Source organism: Ranitomeya imitator, chromosome 5 (assembly GCF_032444005.1).
Source record: "Ranitomeya imitator isolate aRanImi1 chromosome 5, aRanImi1.pri, whole genome shotgun sequence".
Taxonomy (NCBI): Eukaryota; Metazoa; Chordata; class Amphibia; order Anura; family Dendrobatidae; genus Ranitomeya; species Ranitomeya imitator.
The window spans coordinates 292188615-292196154 of record NC_091286.1 but is presented as its reverse complement, the minus strand read 5'-3'; the positions used below and the strand labels follow the sequence as shown (position 1 = coordinate 292196154).

Sequence of the window (7540 nt, the reverse complement as noted above, 5' to 3'; positions counted from 1 at the left end):
GGAATCATTCTGTGCAGGTGATTAAATTATCACCTGTGCAATACAAGGAAATCCTGAAAACATGACCTGTTTGCGGCCCTCGAGGAATGCAGTTTGTCACCTCTGATCTACGTATCTGTTGTATTTTTTGTAGGCACCAACTGCATCTTCCTTTCTTACAAACACAACCTCTGCAATTCCTGAACTCAACAAGCAGGTGCTCTTCAAGGCAACGCGTACACAGAAAAGCTCCACAATATCTTACTCTGTGACGCTTGGATGCAAATTATTAATGGTAATTTGTGGGCCTTCAAAAGACCTAAAGACAGACTCTTTATGAGTGGGCCCTACTGATGAACTGGCCTCCTTTGTGGCAAGTGTCCATGACACGTTGGCTAGAGTCTTTGTGTGCAATAAAGGTGGCTAAGTGTTGTGCTGAGTAGAAATGGGAGCTGTGTATGCATCATTCGGTACCACTTACCAAGAAGTAAAGTTTGCCAAGAGAAAATGAGTTTCCAGACATTCATGGCCTTTTTAGCACATTGTTTGCAGCTGTGATCTTCATCTTCTTGGTGGGGATGTGGTAAAGTTCCAAGTCATCATCAATACCATCATATCTTATAAAGAGGAAATCTGGTGTTTCCCAGGGTAGTAGTTATCTACATTTAGTGGCATTCCTTTAACAGTGTTCGTTACACTAAAACAAATAATTTTCGGCTGTGACATTTTGATATTATTGGTAATATGTAAGGGTGAAGATGAAGAACCTTGTGCCATGGGTGTGTTGATAGTTATGGACGGTGCACTCCTCTTTAAACTTAGTTTTTCACAAGCATCCATCAGTTTGTTTGGTTTTCCTCCAACACTGATCTGCTTTCTCTAATTCCGCATCTCACGAACATGTTGAACTTTGCCCTTTATACGGACACGTGCGTCTTTGGCAACATATTTTTTCCGAGCATTTTTTATGCCGAGCTTCACATGCGCATCTGTCACACCGATCTTCTGAAGGACATGAAACACATTCTGGTAATTGGTGGTGGGGTGGCTAAACTACTAAATCATTGTAGGCTGTATCTTGGATCTCATACGTCCCATAGCCACTGCTGTTATTACTCCTGTATGTTCCCATTCCTGCTGTCACCATGCCCCTTTTCCTGATCACTCCACCCAACGATTCGTCCGCCATATTTTTACTAAAAACATGCACCTTCCTAGCAGCAACTGTGTAGGAAACCACGTTACTGTTTTCCAAGGTGTTTATGATGCCCCTAAAAAATGTTTTTTATACACTATATTGATGTGTACCCCCCAGGGGGAAATGTTTGTCAGCCCATACACTTAGCGTATGGGCATTCCAAGTATAGGTGAAGCGCTCTTTTTTAATGTGACAATTTTTTTTGAGACCCTCCTCCACGTTTCTTCCAAGGGGGATTTTGGTGCGTGCAAATTACAGCCAGGCCTTGCATTCACTTCATGGACAAAATTTATGGTAATAAAAAAATAATAATAATGTGAACGTTTGATTCATGAGGCCATCCAGTACATGGTTTCAAAGGGTTATTGGAGTGCATGTAACATTGGTGCAGGGCAGGCCGTGCATTCAATGCATAAGCAAACAGTATGGGAGACCCACTTTGTTCTAATGGGAACTAGTTTGTCATGAGGCCATAAAGTACGTCTGCTGAAACCGTTATTGGGGTGCATGTAACATTGGTGCAGGGCAGGCCGTGCATTCAATGCATAAGCAAACAGTATTGGAGACACACTTCTTTCTAATGGGAGCAATTTTGTCCTTAGGCCCTCAAGTACGTCTGCTGAAACAGTTATTGGGGTGCATGTAACTTTGGGGCAGAACAGGCATTGCATTCAATGCAACATTTTTTTCAGGAGACCCTCCTGTACACCTCGTGCGTCCTAATTTTTGGCAGCCCAGTCACCCACTGCATAGGCAATAACAGCATAGGAGACCCACTGTTTAATTGCCCTTTAAGAACATTAATGCCATCTGATTCCCCTCGAAAAATAGGCTCTGTGACTTTAAGAGTCCCTCCTTCATAAATGAAACAAGATGGGTCTCCTTATGTGTCACACAACACATGGCCAGCTAGGGTTGTTAAATGTTACAATGACATTTCCCAGTGAAGGCATTTGTAGTGGTTGAAAGCAATGTTAAATTTGAAAAACGCATCAAAAACGCTGCGTGTGAACAAAGCCCAAGTGGTGGAGGAACATTTTTGTTTGGGGTTAATTATTTTGCCTTATATACAAGTCATTATCCTGGAAAGGATGTACCTTAACATATTTCCCAGCAAAATCCATTTGGATTTCGGTTTTATGTTTTTGGTGCACCTGTAGAAATGGCGTGAAACTCTGACATTGTTTACAGCTGTGACCTTGGAGTCAGAAATGCTTCCAGGGACATTTGCCATGATGTTTCCGTGTCATTTGAGCAGTGTTTTCATCATTGTCAGACGTTTATAGACCTTAAAAGAACCCCCGGGGGAAATCGCAGTAAAAATGCTCGGGTCTCCCATAGACTTACATTGGACTCGTTCTGTCCGAGTACCCGAGTATTACAAATTGTTTGACCCGAGCAACAAGCACCCGAGCATTTTAGTGCGCTCTCATCATTAATCTCCATTCTCCATCTATTTGCCAGGAAGTTAAAATAACACAAGCATTTCAAACGAAAGGATAAACGCCTCTATGGAGGGTCCCTGATTCAGCCTGTCCGTGAAAATCAATCCGCATTCGGATGTCATCCAAGTGTGGTTCAATGTTTTCCACTTACCCACAGACATGAATGGGCGAGTGCCATCTGATTATCAGTGGCAAATTGTGCATGACGCAATTGTTTTCCTGGGACAATTCAGGCCGGGGGAAAAAAAGAAAATTGGACATGTGCACTGCATCATTTTCTCCTAGTGCGATCCAATGATTTGACGGATCGCTCTCAGACTGAAACTACGGTTGCCTGAACAAGCCTTAAAACTGACACACTGACCACACACTGACCAAGCACAGGTTTGTATTGTCAGGAAGACATGACTTATTTTTCCATTTATTCTGTGGGACCTTTCCAGCAAATGGTCAGTTATGAAACCTACAAAATAGTCCTTAGAGCAACCAGAGGACATCCCCCCCAGAGGCAATACATATAAACCGAAAAAACATGCGGTAATTGATCAATATTACAACTAAAGATCATAATATATCAGTGTGATAATACACAACATCCATACCAAACAGGGGTGAGCATTAAATACAAAGTTTATTGAAAAAAGATTTTTTTAAATAAATCATTCAGAAAAGGCAACAGTGAAAAGTGAGCAATAACAGCTAAAAAGATCAGCGCATCAGATGGTATAAAATGCGCTGCAAGATAGCACACATATCGCTGCTGCAAAGCCCGCAACACCTAATGCACCAGTGACATAAATATGACAAGCATAGTATCAGTGGAACCTCTTAGGCCGGCCTCACACTCAGTGTATAAAAATACAGTCCGTAATTTACGGCCGTAATACGCAGAAAAGTCCCCAAAATAGTGGTCTGTATCTCATCCATAGGCAGGGTGTGTCAGCATATTTTGCGCATGGCATCCTCCGTATGTAATCCATATGGCATCCCTACTGCGAGATTTTCTCACAGGCTTGCAAAACCGACATACAGACATACAATGGATCCATGTGCTCAAAAAATCGTAAAAACATATACAGTCATGGCCAAAAGTATTGACACCCCTGCAATTCTGTCAGATAATACTCATTTTCTTCCTGAAAATAATTGCAAACACAAATTATTTGGTATTATTATCTTCATTTAATTTGTCTTAAATGAAAAAACACGAAAAGAATTGTCCTAAAGCCAAATTGGATATAATTCCACACCAAACATAAAAAAGGGGGTGGACAAAAGTATTGGCACTGTTCGAAAAATCATGTGATGCTTCTCTAATTTGTGTAATTAACAGCACCTGTAACTTATCTGTGGCACCTAACAGGTGTTTGCAATAACTAAATCACACTTGCAGCCAGTTGACATGGATTAAAGTTGACTCAACCTCTGTCCTGTGTCCTTGTGTGTACCACATTGAGCATGGAGAAAAGAAAGAAGACCAAAGAACTCTCTGAGGACTTGAGAAACCAAATTGTGAGGAAGCATGAGCAATCTCAAGGCTACAAGCCCATCTCCAAAGACCTAAATGTTTCTGTGTCTACCGTGCGCAGTGTCATCAAGAAGTTTAAAGCCCATGGCACTGTGGCTAACCTCCCTAGATGTGGACGGAAAAGAAAAATTGACAAGAGATTTCAACGCAAGATTGTGCGGATGTTGGATAAAGAATCTCGACTAACATCCAAACAAGTTCAAGCTGCCCTGCAGTCCGAGGGTACAACAGTGTCAACCCGTACTATCCGTCGGCGTCTGAATGAAAAGGGACTGTATGGTAGGAGACCCAGGAAGACTCCACTTCTTACCCCGAGACATAAGGAAGCCAGGCTGGAGTTTGCCAAAACTTACCTGAAAAAGCCTAAAACGTTTTGGAAGAATGTTCTTTGGTCAGATGAGACAAAAGTAGAGCTTTTTGGGCAAAGGCATCAACATAGAGTTTACAGGAGAAAAAAAAGAGGCATTCAAAGAAAATAACACGGTCCCTACAGTCAAACATGGCAGAGGTTCCCTGATGTTTTGGGGTTGCTTTGCTGCCTCTGGCACTGGACTGCTTGACCGTGTGCATGGCATAATGAAGTCTGAAGACTACCAACAAATTTTGCAGCATAATGTAGGGCCCAGTGTGAGAAAGCTGGGTCTCCCTCAGAGGTCATGGGTCTTCCAGCAGGACAATCAGGGCCACCATCAGGGCATTACAGCCATCACTACAGTATGGGGCCCGATGAGCTGAAGCAAAAAGGGGGGCCCGCACACGCTGGCAGCCCGGTCTGGTCGGGCCCCCCTCTCTTTGCTAATGCTCATCGGGCCCCTGGGATATTTTGTTTAAAGCTGCCGCAGACCAGATACATAACAACACTGTGGTGATTTAAAGTTACACCTACAGCGTTGTTAATGTATCCGGCAGAGAGAAATGGGCACTATAACCTTTAATTTGCGGGTCCTGGTGCATCATGGTCCCGACGTCACGTTACACACTGAGCACTTCCTCATTCTGGAGGAGTGTGGCTGTGTTGTTGTCGGCTGGGCTGAGGCCGAGAGCAGGAGGAGTGAGGAGACTGCACATCCAGTGAGAAGAGGCTTCGGGTGGCTGCATCTGCTGGCGGTAATTCAGGTCTCTCCTCCTCCCCCCTGTCTGGCAGTTGTGCAGCTCTGTGCTCTTAGTCATAGAGAACTGTCACTCCAGTCCTGTTGGACACAGTGGGGGCAGAATGCTGGACGCAGTGGGGGCAGAAAGCTGGACCCAGTGGGGGCAGAATGCTGGACACAGTGGGGGCAGAATGCTGGACACAGTGGGGGCAGAAAGCTGGACACAGTGGGGGCAGAAAGCTGGACACAGTGGGGGCAGAAAGCTGGACACAGTGGGGGCAGAAAGCTGGACACAGTGGGGGCAGAATGCTGGACACAGGGGGGGCAGAAAGCTGGACACAGGGGGGGCAGAAAGCTGGACACAGTGGGGGCAGAAAGCTGGACACAGTGGGGGCAGAAAGCTGGACACAGTGGGGGCAGAAAGCTGGACACAGTGGGGGCAGAAAGCTGGACACAGTGGGGGCAGAAAGCTGGACACAGTGGGGGCAGAATGCTGGACAGAGTGGGGGCAGAATGCTGGACAGAGTGGGGGCAGTAAAGCTGGACACAGTGGGGGCAGAATGTTGGACACAGTGGGGGCAGAAAGCTGGACACAGTGGGGGCAGAAAGCTGGACACAGTGGGGGCAGAATGCTGGACACAGTGGGGGCAGAATGCTGGACACAGTGGGGGCAGAATGCTGGACACAGGGGCAGACTGTGAGACCCGGGGGCAGAATGCTGGACATTGGGGCATGGTTGGAGACATAGAGGGCAGAATGGAGACATGGGGCATGATTGGAGACAAGTGGCAGGATTTCAGACATGGGGGCAGAATGGAGACATGGGGCATGATTGGAGACACTGGGGGCAGAATTGGAGACAGATCGTGCAGGATCATGGGGCAGGATGGATACGATGGAGACAGATGGGGCAGGATGGAGAGATCACATGGGGCGATCATATGGGGCAGGATGGGGAGATCATATGGGACAGAATGGATACTCATGAGGGCAGGATGGGAGAACATATGGCTGACGCCAGGAATGAGACACACGGTGGCCAGGATGGGGAATATTATTACCATAGGGGCTAATTTAGGGATATTATTACTGCAGTGATGTATTTATTTTATTTTTTAAAGACACGGTTTTAAATGGGGGGGGGGTGGTCCTGTTACTGTGTAGAGTGACACTGTCGCCTCTTTTTCTTCATGTGGTGTAATGTAGAAGTTGGGAAAAATTAAGTAATGTATTCTACAAGCAGAGCTCGAGATAACTGTGTTATTTCCTGCAGAGACGAGCCCTGGCTGGATGAAGTGATGGCGGTCTGGGCTGGATGAAAAATGAAGGACTTCACCTAGAGACGTCACTGGTGAGTCAGTGTGTTACCTATACACTGACACTATACACTGTATACAGAGCTCCTGTGTATAATTTCACTAGTGATCACTGTATTATCTGTACACAGACACTGCATACTAAGTACAGATTTCCTGTGTATAATGGCACTTATGGTGATAGTATGGTGCTTTTTTTTAATTACTGATCAGAATTGTAGTATTCAGTCACTATGTGGTGGTAATATGTGGTCTGGACATGGTGTTGTGGTATTTGTTCTTTGTATGTGATATTATTCGATCACTGTGGTGGTAATATGTCATCTGGTCATGGTGTAGCGGTATTTGTTCCTTGTATATGATATTATTGGTCATTTTAAAAATTGAAAAATAAATAAAAATATACCTAAATTGTATTGCATATTTTAACAAATATTTAATAGGTTACAGTAGAGTAAGGCCCGGCCAAAAGTGTCTACCGTGTTATGGTGGCGGCTTAAAAAATCTTTTGGCCAAAACAAAAGCTGCCGGCTATATGTGTTATCTGGTGATGGGAACTGTCAATGTGTGATAGGTGAGAAGTGGAGTTTTTCCAAGAGAGAGCGGTGGGACTGTGGACAGTTCGAGGGGTGGAGCATAGAGGCGGGGCTGGGGTGGAGCCTGGGCGGAGTCCTAAGGGGGCCCCGAAAATTTTGCCAGTATGGGGCCCCGAAATTTCTAGTGGCAGCCCTGAGGACAATGACCCAAAACACACTTCAAAAAGCGCTAGAAAATGGTTTGAGAGAAAGCACTGGAGACTTCTAAGGTGGCCAGCAATGAGTCCATACCTGAATCCCATAGAACACCTGTGGAGAGATCTAAAAATGGCAGTTTGGAGAAGGCACCATTCAAATATCAGGGACCTGTAGCAGTTTGCCAAAGAAGAATGGTCTAAAATTCCAGCAGAGCATTGTAAGAAACTCATTGATGGTTACCGGAAGCGG

General features: G+C 45.1%; 1 pseudogene; it reads right to left on the bottom strand.

The window, feature by feature from the left end:
• Positions 1–502: 502 nt before the first annotated feature.
• LOC138637736 (polymerase delta-interacting protein 3-like) lies at positions 503–2800 on the bottom strand (annotated as a pseudogene).
• Between the last annotated feature and the right edge of the window lie 4740 nt (positions 2801–7540).